Source organism: Equus przewalskii, chromosome X, assembly GCF_037783145.1.
Source record: "Equus przewalskii isolate Varuska chromosome X, EquPr2, whole genome shotgun sequence".
Lineage (NCBI taxonomy): Eukaryota > Metazoa > Chordata > Mammalia > Perissodactyla > Equidae > Equus > Equus przewalskii.
This window is the reverse complement of record NC_091863.1, coordinates 86,679,937-86,695,763: the sequence shown is the minus strand read 5'-3', so window position 1 is coordinate 86,695,763 and position 15,827 is coordinate 86,679,937. Positions and strand designations below refer to the sequence as shown.

Below are 15,827 nucleotides of genomic sequence, written 5' to 3'. Positions count from 1 at the left end.
AGGAAGATGGGCACAGATTTGGCTCAGAGTCAGTCTTCCTTAGCAAAAAAGAGCATTGGCAGCAGATGTTAGCTCAGAGCTAATCTTCCTAAAAAAAACAAGTTTCCTCCATTATTATTATTTTATTATTATTTTTCCTCCATGATTATTTCCTTCATTGCACTGATCCCAGACTGTAATGACTAGTTCACATATTTCTGGGTGTTTCTGTCTTACTGCACTGGAAGCTCCCAGAGGGCAGGATCCATACCTGTTTTGCTCAGCACTTCATCCTCCAAGCTGAACACAGTACCTGATGCCTGCTGACCAGTTAATAAATGTATGCAAGTTTCAGAGGTGGTGACAGGTGATGGTGGGTTGTAGAAGAGATTTCGCATGGGGATGAGGGGGGAACTTTCCGAAGTGAATTGGCCTGTTGGTCAGAGCACTTACAAAAGCAACAAACTGTTTACTCTTTCAACAATTTTTAATTGAGCCGGTTCTATGTGTCAGGCACTGGGGTAGGCACTGGGGATATAGTGGCAAATCTGAGAGATGCAATGGGGTCCAAATGGGCCTTACTGTGAAGGGAAACTGCGTACAGCCTAGTGCTATTCTTGTGCCTCTTGCCTAGGGAAATCCCCACTGTTATCCCTTAAGATATTCTAAATTTTCGCTCTTCTCCATATCCATATTTTAACCCATAAAACTCCACCCTATTATCTGGAGCTACTTGTCAAGCTACAGTCTGAGTTTAGGGAGGGAATATTGTATTAGTTAGGATTAGCTCTGGTTGCAATAACAGTTGCTTTCAAAAGACAGAAGCTTATTTATCTCTCCCATAAGAGAAGTCTGAGGGCAGGCAGGCCAGGGTTGCTAGGGTGACTCTATAAAGTCACCAGAGACCCCAATTTCTTCCAAGCTGCTACTTCACCATATTTAGCATGTTGCCTCAGTGTCCTTAATGGCTGCTTAAGTGCCAGTCATTGTATCCACAATCCAGATAGCAAAAAGGAAGAAAGGGAAGAAAAATTACTCCTTCCTTTTGAGGAAGCTTCCCAGAAATACTGCACAACCCTTCTGCTTACAACTTATTGGCCATAACTTCGTCTGGCCACTCCTTCTAATGGAGACTTTCTTAAACTGGGTACATTGCCATCCTCAAACAAATTCAAGGGGCCGGCCCGGTGGCTCAGCGGTTAAGTTCGCACGTTCCACTTTGGCAGCCTGGGGTTCACCGGTTCGGATCCTGGGTGCGGATATGGCACCGCTTGGCAAGCCATGCTGTGGTAGGCGTCCCACATATAAAGGAGAGGAAGATGGGCACGGATGTTAGCTCAGGGCCAGCCTTCCTCAGCAAAAAGAGGAGGATTGGCAGCAGATGTCAGCTCAGGGCTAATCTTCCTCAAAAAAAAAAAGAATATATTAAAAAAAAAACAAATTCAAGTCTTTGTTGTTGAGGAAGAGAAGAACAGATGTTGGAGTAAGCAACCAGCAGTTTCTTCTTCAGGTGTTTAGATACATTGAGAGGGGAGAAGGAGGGAGAAGAAAAAAAGGAAGAGAATATACAAGTATAGAAAAGTGCACCATCAAAGGGTCTGTGACCATTGACTCCCACATCAGGGGACGTGCCTACTCCAGGGGGCCAGAGCTGGCTGGCAGGTGTGCCCATATGCCCTGGGAACAGAGCGAGCAGAGCAGACCCTTTGGGGAGGGGGTGTCTCTGCTGCTGCAGAACTATTTTCCTAACATTGCCTAGCCAAGGGAGCCTCGGGAGGTGATCCAAGATACCTCTCATCAGAGAGATTCTAGAAACTGGCAGCCCAAACTACCATCTTAAATGTCTTTATGGAGGCAAAAGGGATAGTGATCCCTAAAATAGGCAGCCCCATGTCAAAATCTGGGGCTCCAATATCCAAACTCAAATTCTAGAGAAGATGCTGTTGGTTTCTGATGGCTGTCACAGGTACATCAGCACAGAATCCTCAAATCTTCAGGCTGCAAGAGGCCTTGTGAGTCATCTCATCCAGGCTCATGCCCCCAGTCACCACTGTCTTCCACCCTCCAACCTCACACTTGGGACAGACGGGCTGCGTAGAGAAGATGTTAATTTGAGGGGATCAATTTCTGTGGTTAATGTAGATTTTTGCACAGCTAAAAGATTTTTGGGGGTAAAAATTGCCCGATGACACCCAGTTCCCCAAACCTAGAAATACAGAATCTGTTTCAACAGTCTTCCTACTTGCTGAAGAGCAGTTGCTAACCTATGAAGAATGATACAGATAATTAAGTGCCACCAAAGGACAGATTGCTCCCTGTAAGTCCCTTCTCCTTCTCACTCCAGAAGCATCCATATCATCTCAGCAGCTTCTACCTTGGAGAGGGTCAAGGAATGGGTTTGTTCTGCCTTTAGCAAAAGGCAAGGGGCTCTTTAGAACCTTGGTCCTGGGGGCCAGCGTCCCAACTGAATTCTTCTACAAGAGTTTCCTTTGAAGGTCCTACAGCTTAATTACCTGTAGTCTCCACCCCCCAGCCCCCATCAAGTCTGTGGAAATGGGACACCAGGGCATTGTTGCAAACTGCTGGGGAAAGTAGGACTTAAAGAAAACATTTTTCCTGCCTCTAGGCAGGGCCCATTCTGGTGCCAGGCCAAGCTATGGAAGTTTGTCACCTGACCCAGACCATCCAGTGAGCAAGAATTCCTCAGGCAGAACACAACTCCTGCCCCTCCCATGAATGCTGAACATTCTGTTTTTTGCCCTTAGGAAGAAACTGGTAAATAACTGCATTCTCTTCTCCCAGTTGCACAGTCCCTTCTTTGCAAAACCAAGGAACTGGGTCACATTACCTAAGACTGTGTGGTTTTGAAGGGCTCAACATCAAGCTTCAAATTGTTGTCAGACACTTGTTGGAGCACGGTCTGTGTTCTCCTGAGTGACACAAAGGGAAGCTGCTGAGTTCCAAAGTTTGGCAAGTTGTTTTTCCAGACACTTCTGATCATCTTAACCCATGTGACCTATTTGCATTCCTCTCCTAGAAAGGCAGTAAGCTCTCATAGGAGTAGATAAAACTAGCCCTGACACGCACCCCTTTAGGCTATGGGAAAGGGAAATTTCTCAGAAATCCCTGCCATCAAATCACCAAGGACAACCCCCTCCTTTTGGAGATTCAGTCCTTCAGTCATCCATTTGTTTGCTCAACAAATATTGGTAGAGAACCTATTGTGTTGCAGGCTCTCTGACAGATGAGGTTCATGAGCTCACAGAGCTTACATTCTAGTGGAGAGAGACAACAGAGAAACAAACAAGAACAACAACAGATAGTGAGGAAGCTGAGGCTGGGAAAGAGGAAGGGACTTGCCCAAGATCACACAGTTCAGGTCTTCTGACTCCCATTACCTCATTTTTTCACAGACCATACATTGAGTGTGGAGCACCCACCATGTGCCAGGCACAGTGCTAGCATTGAAGACAAAAGATGAATAAGACTGACAAAGTTCCTGTCCTCACAGAGCTTATAGTAAAGTTGGGGAGAAAACTGTAAACAACACATAGAGAAAACCAGAGACTTCCGGTTTCCACTCTGGCATGTAAGGAGCTTAGAAGTTGCTGCTCTATCAAATAACAAGTAGAAAGCTGAAAAATCAACAACTCTTCTTAGATGGATAAAAGTGTGGTCACAGGGCCAACTACTGTCCTCAGAAACTGGAGAGACAGACAAGGAGATACAAAGCATCACAACTTAGACCAGAAACCCAGGAGCAGAAACCTCCCTGGGAACCAGAACTGGAGCTGGAAGACCTGAACTGTAATTGAAGAATTGTTGGTGGCTCAATGTGGACAAGCCTGAGATTTAAAAACTCCAGGGGACGCAGTCATAGGGAGGCCACCACACTCTTGTGAATTGTATCTCTAGGAGCTCAACCAAGTCCTCAGATTGCATATTGGAAAAAACTCCCTGTGCTTCTGGCAGGGGAGTGAAAAGTAATCATTTTGAAATACACCAGAGCACTCTGTTCTTAAAAAGCCCTGCCCTTGGGAGAAACCAATTCACCAGAGCCTAATCTGCTTGGGTTTTATCAGAGCCTGACTGACCTGGGGGAAGGAAATATTCAATATTCAAATATTCTAGTGGGCTCTAGTTTTCCATATGCAGGAAGGAAAACACTCAACTCCAGCCCACTCTAAGTATCCTGTCCCACCTAAGGGGGGAAAAACTGAGAAGCGCTGGTGATGTTCATACTTCAGGGGCACAGCATCACTCAAACACTGAGACTTAATTATAGGATTATAGAAGGCTTCCCTTCCCCATGCCCTACCACCATATTACTAAAAGTTTATTTACCACAGCTGCTTTCACACAATACCTCATGTCTACCTTTCAGTAAAAAATGAAAAACATTAAAAGTCAAAAAGTACAGTTTGAAGAGATTGAACAAGCATCGGACCAGACTCAGATATGGCAGGAATGTTGCAGTTATCAGATCAGGAATTTTTTTTAAACTATGCTTAATATGCTAAGGGCTTTAATGGATAAAATCGACAACATTCAAGAACAGATGGATAATGTAAGCAGAGAGAAGGAAAGTCTAAGAAAGAATCAAAAATAAATACTAGAGATCAAAAACACTCTAACAGAAATGAAGAATGCCTATAATGGGCTCATTAGTAGGCTGGACACATCTGAGGGGAAAATCGCTGAGCTTGAGGACCTGACTATAGAAACTTCCAAAACTGTAATGCAAAGAGAAAAAAGACAGAAAAAAAAAAAAGAGAAGAGAATATCCAAGAACTGTGCGACAACCAAAAAAGGCGTAACATATGTGTAATGGAAATATCAGAAGGAAAGGAAAGAAAATAAAAAATTGTTGAAGCAATAATGATTAAGAATTTCCCCAAATTAATGTCAGACACCACATGACAGATCCAGGAAGCTCAGAGAACACCAAGCAGGATAAACGCCAAAGAAAATACACATGGGCAGATCATATGCAAACTTTAGAAAATCAAAGATAAAGAAAAAAATCTTGAAAGAAGCCAGAAGGAAAAACACCTTACTTATAGAGAGCAAAGATCACAATTACATCTGACTTCTCCTCAGAAACCATGCAGGCAAGAAGACTTCAATGAAGTGAAATATTTAAAGTGTTGAGAGAAAAAAGGCACCAACATAGAATTCTGTACCCTGCAAATTATCCTTCAAAAGTGAAGGAGAAATGAAGACTTACTCGGACAAACAAAAATTGAGGGAATTTGTTGCCGGTAGACCTACCTTGCGAGAATGTTAAAAGATGTTCCTCTGTGACAAAGAAAATGATGCAGGGCAGAAACTCAGACCTACATAAAGAAAGGAAGAGCATCAGAGAATGAATAAATGAAGGTAAAGAAAATACTTTTATTTTCTTATTCTTAATTGGTCTAATAGATAGTTTGTTCAAAATAATACCAATAATGTGTTTAATTATGTATAAGTGAAATGAATGATAGCAATGATACAAGGGACAGCGGGGAAGATTAGGAATACTTTCTTATTCTAAGGCACTTACACTACCTCTGAAGTGGTATACTGCTATTTGAAAGTAGACTTGGATTAGTTGTAAATGTATATTGCAAACTCTCAGGCAACTGCTAAAAAAAGGGAAAAAAAGAAGTATAATTGATATACTAAGAAAGGAGAGAAAATTGAATCATGTCAAATGCTCGATTAAAAGCACAGAAGACAGAAAAAGTGTGGAAGACAAAAAATCAGAACAAAGGCAACAAATAGAAAACAGTAACAAACATCATACATATTAATCCAGCTATATCAATACTCACTTTAAATATCAATGATTTAAATGCACTGATTAAAAGACAGAGATCATCAGAGTGGGTCAAAAAACAAGACCCAACTATATGTTGTCTATAAGAAATCCACTGTAAATATAAAGACACATATAGACTAAAAGTAAAGGGAAGGGGAGAGATACACCATGCTAACACTAATCAACAGAAAGTGAGGATTGCTACATTAATTTCAGACAGAGCAGATTTCAGAGGAAGGAAAATTATCAGAGAGAAAGAGGGACATTACATAGTGATAAAGGGGTCAGTTCTCTAAGAAGATATAACAAACCTTAATTCACACGTACCCAACAGCATAGCAGCAAAATGTGTGAGACAAAAACTGACAGAACTGCAAGGAGAAACAGATGAATCCACTATTATTGATACGGACCCTGATATCAGTTTCCCTACATTAAACCCAGCATATATGGGGTTAAAACCAAAACACTCTTTCCCTGCTTACTCCCTGGCTTCCTGGCTCCAGAATCCACTATCCTCCATGGAGACAGACACGGTAAAGGACAAGCACCTGGATTCACTATCTCCTCCCTGCGAGGAGATACAGGCTGGTGGGAAAGCTGCTGACCAGCAAGGTCACGGGCTCCCTCCTCTCTGCAAGTCGTCTCAAGGCCAAACACAGGCTGGTGGGAAAGGTCTGACCAGCAAGGCCATATGCTCCCCCTCCCCTACCTAAAACCCTAAATAAAAACCCTTCCTTTTAGCTTTTTGGGGAGTTTGGGATTTCAGCGTTAGCTGCCCTCTCTCCTTGCTCAGTGCTGTGCAAAATAAAATTCCTACTTTCTTCCACCACACCCAGTGTCAGAGATTGGCTTGCTGCGCAACGGGTGAGCGAACTCACTTCAGATTCGCTATCATTATAGTTGGAAATTTTAACACCCCTCTCAGAAATTAACAGATCCAGCTGTCAGAAAATCAGTAAGGACATAGTTGAACTTAACAACATTATCAATCAACTAGATATAATTGACATCCATAGACTTCTTCATCCAACCACAGCAGATTATACATCTTTCTCAAGTTCATATGGAACATTCATGATAGACCACATTCTGGGCCATAAAACACACCTTAATAAGTTTAAAAGAATAGAAATCATACAGTGTCTGCTCTTAGACCATGATGAAATTAAACTAGAAATCAATAACAGAAAGATAGCTGGAAAACCCCAAATAAATAGACATTAAACTTCTAAATAACACATAGGTCACAGAAAAAATCTCAAGAGGAATTTAAAAATATTTTGAACTAGACGCCGGCCCCGTGGCTGAGTGGTTAAGTTTGCACACTCCGCTGTGGTGACCCAGGGTTTTGCCGGTTCGGATCCTGGGCAGAGACATGGCACCACTCATCAGGCCACGTTGACATGGCGTCCCACATGCCACAGCTAGAAGGACCTGCAACTAAGATATACAACAATGCACCGGGAGGATTTGAGGAGATAAAGCAGAATAAAATAAAATAAAATTTTTTGAACTAAATGAAAATAAAAATAGAACTTATATTTGTGGGATGCAGCAAAAGCAGTGCTTAAAGGGACATTTATAGCATTGAATGCATATATTAGAAAAGAAGAAAAATCTAAAATAAAAAACCCAAGCTTCCACCTTAGGAAAACAGAAAAAGAAGAACAAATTAAATCCAAAGTATGCAGAAGAAAATAAATAATAAAAAATAGAGTATAAATCAATGAAATTGAAAACAAAAAGTTACTAGAGAAAATCAACAAAACCAAAAGCTGGTTCTTTGAAAAGATCATTAAAATCAATGTCTCTAGCCAAGGTAAGAAAAAAAGAGAGAAGACACAAATTACTAACATCCGAAAAGAAAGGGGGCCATCATTACAGAGCCCATGGACATTAAAAGGATACTAAAGGGGGCTTGCAGTGGTTAAGTTCACACATTCCACCCTGGTGGCCCAGGGTTTGCCAGTTCAGATCCCAGGTGCGGATCTACCATACTGCTTACCAAGCCATGCTGTGGCAGGTGTCCCACATATAAAGTAGAGGAAGATGGGCATGGATGTTAGCTCAGGGCCAGTCTTCCGCAGCAAAAAGAGGGGGATTGGTGACAGATGTTAGCTCAGGAACAATCTTCCTCAACAAAAATAAAGGATACTAAAGGAATATTATGAACAATTCTGTGCCCCAGATTTGATGACCTAGATGAAATAGATTAATTTCTTGAAAGACACAATCTCCCAAAACTCACACAAGATGAAATAGATAACCTGAATAGGCCTATACCTATTGAATCAATAATTAATAACCTTCCAAAACAGAAAGAACCAGGCCCGGATGGGTTCACTGGTGAATTCTACCAAACACTTAAGGAAGAAATTATACCAATTTTCTACAATCTTTTTCAGAAGATAGAAGCAGAGAAAATATTTCCTAACTCACTCTATGAGGCTAGTATTATCCTAATACCAAAACCAGACAAAGACTTTATGAGAAAAGGAAACTATAGCCCAATATGTCTCACAAACATAGATGCAAAAATCCTCAAATTTAGCAAATCGAATCCAACACAATGTACAAAAAGAATTATATACCTTGACCAAGTAGAATTCATCCCAGGTACACAAAGGCGGTTCAACATCCAAACATCAATTAATGTAATCCATCACATCTATAGGCTAAAGAAGAAAAATCACATGACCATATCAATAGACAAAGAAAAAGTATGTGACAAATTCAATACCCATTCATGTTAAAAACTCTCAGAAAACTAGGAATAGAGGGGATTTCCTCACCTTGATAAAGAACATCTACAAAAAAACCTACAGCTGATAGCCTACTTAATGGTGAGAAACTAGAAGCTTTACCATTAGATCAGGAACAAGGCCAGGATATCCTCTCTCACCAATCCTTTTTAACCTCATGTTGGAGGTCCTAGCTAATGTAATAAGACAAGATAAGACAAGAAAAGGTATACAGATTGGGAAGGAAGAAATAAAACTGTCTTTGTTCACACATGACAGGATTGTCTATGTCAAAAATCTGAAATTAGCAAAAAAGCCTCCTGGAACTAAGTCGTCATTATAGGAAAGTTACAGGATACACCATTAATATAGAAAAGTCAATCACTTTCCAATATATCAGCAATGAACAAGTGGTATTTGAAATTAAAAACATATTATCATTTATATTAGCACCCCAAAAATGAAATACTGAACAAAATAAAAGAGATCAATGGAACAGAATAGAGAGCCCATAAATAGGCCCACATAAATATAGTCAACTGATCTGTGACAAAGGAGCAAAGGCAATACAATGGAGCAAAGATAGTCTTTTCAACAAATGGTACTGGAACAACTGGACATCTACGTACAAAAGAAAATAAATCTAGACACAGACCACAGACCCTTTCCTCTAAATGGATCATAGATCTAAATGTAATACTATGACAATGTTGAGTTCTAGAAGGTAACAGAGGAGAGAACCTAGATAACCTTGGGTGTAGCAATGACTTTTTAGATACAACACCAAAGGCACAAGCCATGAAAGAAATAACTGATGTGCTGGACTTCATTAAAATTAAAAACTTCTGCTCTGTGAAAGACGCTATCAAGAGAATGAGAAGACAAGCCCCATACTGGGGGAAAATATCTGCAAAAGACACACTTGATAAAGGACTGTTATCCAAAATACACAAAGAAATCTTAAAATTTAACAAACAGAAAATCAAAAACCCAATTGAAAAATGGGCAAATGACCTAACAGACATCTCACTTGAACAGACACCATATAGATGGCAAGTAAGCATATGAAAACATGTTCAACATCATATGTCATTAGGAAAATGCAAATTAAAACAATGACATATCACTATGCACCTATTAGAATGGCCAAAATCCAAAACACTGACACCACCAAATGCTGGAGAGGATGTGGAGCAACAGGAACTCTCATTCATTGATGTTGGGAATGCAAAATGGTACAGCCCCTGTGGAGAACAGTTTGGCACTTTCTTATAAATCTAAACATACTTTTACCCTATGATCCAGCAATCTTGCTCATTGGTATTTACCCAAATGAGTTGAAAACTTATGTCCACGCAAAAACCTGCACATTGATGTTCATAACAGCTTTATGCAGAATTGCCAAAACTTGGAAGCAACCAAGATGTCCTTCAGTAGGTGAATGGATAAACTGTGGTCCATCCAGACAATGGAATAGTACTCAGTGCTAAAAGGAAATGAGCTATCAAGCTATGAAAAGACATGGAGGAAACTTAAACACCTATTACTAAGCGAAAGAAACCAATCTGAAAAGGCTACCTACTGTATGATTCTAACTATATGATATTCTGGAAAAGGCAAAACCATGGAGACAGTAAAAGATCAGTGGTTGCCAGGGGTTGAGGGGAGGGACGGATGAATCAGAGGAGTATAGGGGGTTTTTTAGGGCAGTGAAACTATTCTATATGATACTACAATGGTGGATACATGCCATTATATATTTGTTAAAATTCATAAAATGTCCACCACCACTATGGACTTTGGGTGATAACGATACCTCAATGTAGGTTTATCAGTTGTAACCAATGTACCACTGTGGTGGAGGACGCTGTGATCAGAAGCCAGGCAAGGAAAGGGTTACTGAAAATCTGATCCGTAACTAAACATAGTCTGTCAAATGTTTTCCAGACAAGGAGAAAACTAAATGTGCTGTTTTTCGGAATATGATGTCCTCGTTTTTTGCAGATGTTGCCAACCTCCAGTGAAACTGACATGGTTGCAGCAGGACCCCTGCAAATTGCTCCAGCTCTAAATGGCATGTTGCATTGAACCTGTTATGTAATGGCATTGAGCTCGTTATATAATGGTCTGCACATGCGCCCTGGCCAAGCCCAGTTGTTACACAGTCGTAACATAGCCTCTGCACTCTGGTGCATAAGACCTCCACCTGCACTAAGCTGGAGGGTGGGGGAAGCACTGCTTTGGGGGCTGTCCCGAGTGTTCTCCAATGTTTGAGCAAGCAATAAAACTTTCTCTTCACCCACTTCAGCTTGATTGTGCTTTTCGGCTCTGCACTCACCAAGAGACGGCTGCACTGAGTTCAGTTACAATTCCACAGTGGGGGAGGCTGTGCATGTGTGTGGACAGGGGGTATATGGGAACTCTCTGTACTTTCTGCTCAATTTTGCTGTGAACCTAAAACTGCGCTAAAAAATCATCTATTAATTCAAAAAATGCATAGAATGTTGGGGTGGCAGTTCCCTTAGAGATCATTTGTCCACTCTACTTATTTAGCAGATGGAGCAGCTAAGGACCAGCAAGAGGAAAATACTTGCCTAAAGTCACACAGCAAGCTTGTAACAGAGCCTGGGCCCAAACCAAATGCTTTGCTTCTCTGTACAATCTATATCACGCCATGTAGCATGGGTCAGCACATTGTTTTTTCAGTTAGACAATGACTTGCACGAGCTTTTCTGTAACAGCTTATAGGCTCCATTGTCTGCAAAGGGACAGAATGTCTTAGCACTAAGTCCTTCGCCCTTGGTGCACAAACTCCATGACAGGTGGGCCTCTCTGCTTTGTAAAAGATCAGTGCTGTTGCCACACCCAGGCCCCAAATTCTGCTGAACCTTCAGGGCTAGGGGCAGCCTCAGAGGTGAGAACCATGAAGAAGTCTGGGGCCTTTCTCCCTGTCCTGTTCTCAGCCCTCCAGCTTCTGGCCAGAGTCCAGAGCAGGAAAGAACAATTGGCAAACCCATTAATTATGTCCTATTTATTCACTGTAAAGTCACATCATTTCTTTTAAGGGAGACTTTTTACCTTGATTAATATCACAAGCTCCCATGTGTACATTCAACCGTGTTTGAGTCTGTACAAACACATCTGAAGTGCTCACTGTTTGCAGTTCGTGGCCAGCAACCAGTGCCTCTGTCAGCACGGTCCTCTCCAGATGCCTCTGACCACGGCCCAGGGCTCTATTTGAACTAACACATGATTAAGCCTGCACTCTCCAAGTCTGCAAAGAGCCCCAGTTCATGCGTGGATAATTTGATCTTTGTGGCTCCTTCACATTGAAAATCATTTCATGAGAAGTAACCCTTCAGAGAGAGAAGTCTCCCCTCTCCTACTCAACCCTAACCCCTCTCCCTAGGCTCTCCACGCCATCTAGGCCCCCACCCCGACTTGACTCCACTGGTTAATTCCTTTCTCTTCTGGGTTTTCAGCCTTGCATGTCTACTGACTCTCTCCCTGGAGCTAAAATGGGTTCAAAATTGAGCTAAAATTGTCTCTTATCCTTATGATAATGACTGTCCTCCTGATCCTTCACCCTCCCCTCCCCCAGCTGTCATCCCACCTCATGCCTTCCCTTCACAGTCAAAGGTCCTTGAAGAAGAGCCCCCCTCACTGAGCGCACTTCCTCGCTTCCTACTCACTCCTCAGTCCTTGAGTGTGGCTTCTCCCTCATCCCCATCTTTGGATCTGCTCAAAGATCAAGCCAACGCCAGACCCAATGGACACTTTGCAGCTCCTATCTTAGGGCACCCCCTCCGCAGCCCTGGGCACTGCTGAGCACACTCCCCTTGCAACTCTCTTCCCCTAGGCCTCCACGGCCCTATTCTCTCCTAGTCCTCCTCCTGTACCTATTACCACTCCCTTTTAGCCACCTTTACGTGGTCTTCATCTTCTGCCCCTCTTTCATGTTAGCGTTCCCCAGGACTCTGTTCCTGGACCTCTTCTCTTCTCACTGTAAAAATACACTCTCCCATTTCGTCCTCATCTTTTCAACCTCCATCTATATGGTCCCACATCTATGGCCCCATCCCAGACCTCTCCCCTGAGACCCAGACCCATACATCCAACTGCTGAGTGTCCCACTGACGCTTCACACTGGACACATCCAAGATGACTCATCACTTTTCCCCATAAATTTTGTTCTTTCTACTGTGTTCCCCATCTTGCTGAACGGCTCCATCAGACAGCCAATCATTTGAGCCAGAGATCTGGCAATTATCCCAGACTCCTCTTTCTCCTTCACCCTCCCCCATATCCAATCCATCAATTTGTCCCACCAGCTGTACCTTCAAAATACATCCAGAACATGACCACTCCTTTCCACTTCTACTATTACCCTCCTTGCCTAAGCCAGCATCCCCTCTCCCTTTGATAGCTGCAAGCCTCCTAATTGGCCTCCCTGCCTCCACTCTGTCCCCCTTCGGTCCACAGCCCACATTACAGCCAGGGGGGCTGATGCAGCATAAACTGGCCCATATCACTCCTCTGCTCATAATATTCCAATAGCTTCTCATCTCACTTAGAATAAAAGTCAAGCACCCAACCACTGCATAAAAGGAAGTCCACATTCTGGTTCCTGCCTGCTCTACCCAGCCTTCTCTCCCACCTAATGCCCCAGCTACTTTCTATACCAGGCTATCTTCCCCTTCTGGATCTTTGCTCATAACTCTTCCCTCTGCCTGAAATAATCTCCCCATGTGGCCAGCCAACTTGGCGACCACTAAGCCATCTTTCAAGACAACAACAGAAACTTTCCCGATACGCCCAGGCTGAATCTACCATTCCCTCTACTGTGTGCTTTATAGCACCTGTAATCATTGTCAGGAAATGCTGATTAAGTACCTATTATGCACTATTCCCACCCAGTCAAGCAGGTAATGAATTCTATTAGTTTCTGGTTTATTCTTCTTGTGTTTCTTTCTGTCCAAAGGAGCAGATGGATCTATATTTTTTGACTTCCCCTTCTTTTTACACAGAAAGAAGCATACTACAAATACTTTTTTTTGCACTTCGTTTTTTTTTTTCACTTACCTACATATCCTGGAAATCGCTCCCTATCAGTTCATAGAGAGCATCTTCATTCTTTTTTATAGCAGCATAGTACTGCATTCTGTGGCTGTACCAAAGTCTGTTCAGTCACTCTCCTATGTCTGGACATTTAGGTAGTTTCAAGTATTTTGCAATTACAAACAATGCTGTCATGAATAACCTTGTACATGTGTATTTCCATATTGTTGGAGATAAGGTGTATCATCAGGTAAATCCCTACAAATGGGATCGGTGAGTCAAAATGTAAATGCGTATATAATTTTGTGAGAGATTGTCAAATTCCTCTCCAAAGTGTTGTATCAACTTTCTTTTCCAGCAGTAATGTGTGAGAGTCACCTCAGGCATTCTCGGAAGACGGTTTTCTCGGGACATTAACTAGCTCCATTTCCTGACTGACTTGTCCTTGTCGGTGACTGATCCATCCCGATGCACACGAAGGCCCCTTGGCCGCTCAGCACACAACCTTGCCCCTTGAGAATTCCCACCCTGGGGAGAGCAATGGACAAACCCAAGCCTACATTGCTGGAAATGCTCCTGCACCTTCTGCCTTTCACATTCTTTGCTGAGGAGAAATAAGCAAGTTATACTGGCTCAAGTGCACAAGGCTACAGGCCTATCAGGAGGTTGGTAATCTAGTGTCAGTTAGCTTGAGGAACACGGGAGGAAAGACAAGGAAAGTTTAGTACTCTTCCAGGCTCAACAAGTACCAATTTGGTGTGTTCAGAGGCCGCTAATGAGGACAGACATCCATTTTGTAAATAAATAAACCATCCTATTGAGAAAAATAATAATAAATGTAATTGACTGTGCTTCAAGGATCACGAAGTGCTTTCACGCACACATTATCTCACTTGGTCCTTACCTAGAAGCATACCTGGAACAGCTGCTTCCTGGGCCAATCTTTGATGTACATTAAGTGGTTCGTGGACTCTCGCTGTGATTTATCCACCCAGACTTCAAAGGGTTAACGAGAGCTGAACTGGGAACAACCTGAACTTATTAGAGGCACAAGGTTGGAGGAAGCCTGGGAGCAGGAAGTGGTCAGGAAGCCGAGTCAGCCCCAGGCTCGAATTTCCCTCACTGAGAGCCTCAGATGAATTATGGTGGAAAACCCCCAACTGCACCGTATCTTCTCCCTTTAATTTAGGCATTTAATAAACAGATTGCATCATTCTGCAGAAATGAGGAAGGTTAATAATTTCCTTGGATGGAGAGTTCCAAGCAGCCCTTGTGGCTTTGTGCAGACCTTCAAAAGAATTTCTGCAGACGGAGTCTGTGAGACTTTTTATACTCGTCTATTAAATTTTCACTAGGCTCCCCTGCCCTCATTAATATCATTAGAGTACAGACCTGAGAACCTGTCCAGCATTTGTCAGACATCCCAGAACCCAAGGGAGGGATCCGACGCTATAAAGCAGGCGATGCCTTCATCAGGCATTCCTCCTGCCAACTTTCCCAGCTGGCAGTGCCCTCCTGCTTCTCCCTAGAGGCCCAGGATTCGCGCCCCCCCCCCCGCCCCGAGGGCACCATTACCAGGAGCTAATTGAAAGAGGCTTTCGCTTGACCACTTGGCTTACAGCAGCAAAGTGTCCACCTGCGTCTACCAACTTGTCAGGCCGGCACTCAAAGTGTAAAATGGGGAGGCACGTTCATTTTCTCTCTCTCGGGCATTGCCAGCTTGTCAGGGCTTCGAGGGCAGTTTGGATGGTGTAAAGCCTGTGAAGTCGCTGCTTAGGGAAACAATTACAAGGGTGGGGTGTGGGATCAGAAAGATCTAAATTCAGATCCTTGCTCTGCCCTTTGCTGTGTGTTTTTGGGTAAGTCACTTAACCTCTCTGAGCCTCATTTTCCTCATCTGTAAAGTGCGGGTGGAGGGGCATAATGGTATATCTCTCTCAGGAGTTGTTGTGAGGATTAAACGTGATGAGGACTATAAAATGCTTAGCCTGATATCTGGTGTATGGCAGCTATGAGGCTCCAAGCATGTCATAGCTAGAAGTGACCTTGGAGAGCATTTACTCAGACCCCTCCATTTTCTAGATGGGGAAATGGACGTACAGGGAGGTTACCCAACTCATTAATGAAAGAACCAGGATTAGAAAAGTTCTCCTGACCCTTTTCAATCCACCATGGTGCCTCTTGCCTAAGGAAAGTCACTCCCAAAGCAGGCAGGCAGGCAGTGAAGCGTGGCCTGACCCGCT

At 42.8% G+C, this 15,827-nt stretch overlaps 1 long non-coding RNA gene across 3 annotated transcripts in view; it reads right to left on the bottom strand.

The window, feature by feature from the left end:
• LOC103543611 (uncharacterized) overlaps positions 1 to 15,827 on the bottom strand; it is a 29,412-nt gene that overhangs the window by 5,292 nt on the left and 8,293 nt on the right. The window contains exons 2-5 of one of the 3 annotated variants that reach the window (XR_011535827.1): positions 8,377 to 8,460; positions 6,110 to 6,153; positions 5,251 to 5,315; positions 2,828 to 2,909 (exon numbers count right to left, since the gene is read on the bottom strand). This is a non-coding gene — a long non-coding RNA (uncharacterized lncRNA). Of the gene's footprint in view, positions 1 to 447; positions 2,070 to 2,827; positions 2,910 to 5,250; positions 5,316 to 6,109; positions 6,154 to 8,376; positions 8,461 to 15,827 lie in introns of those variants that run through there. The other 2 variants (XR_011535828.1, XR_542943.2) reach the window with 2 other exon arrangements.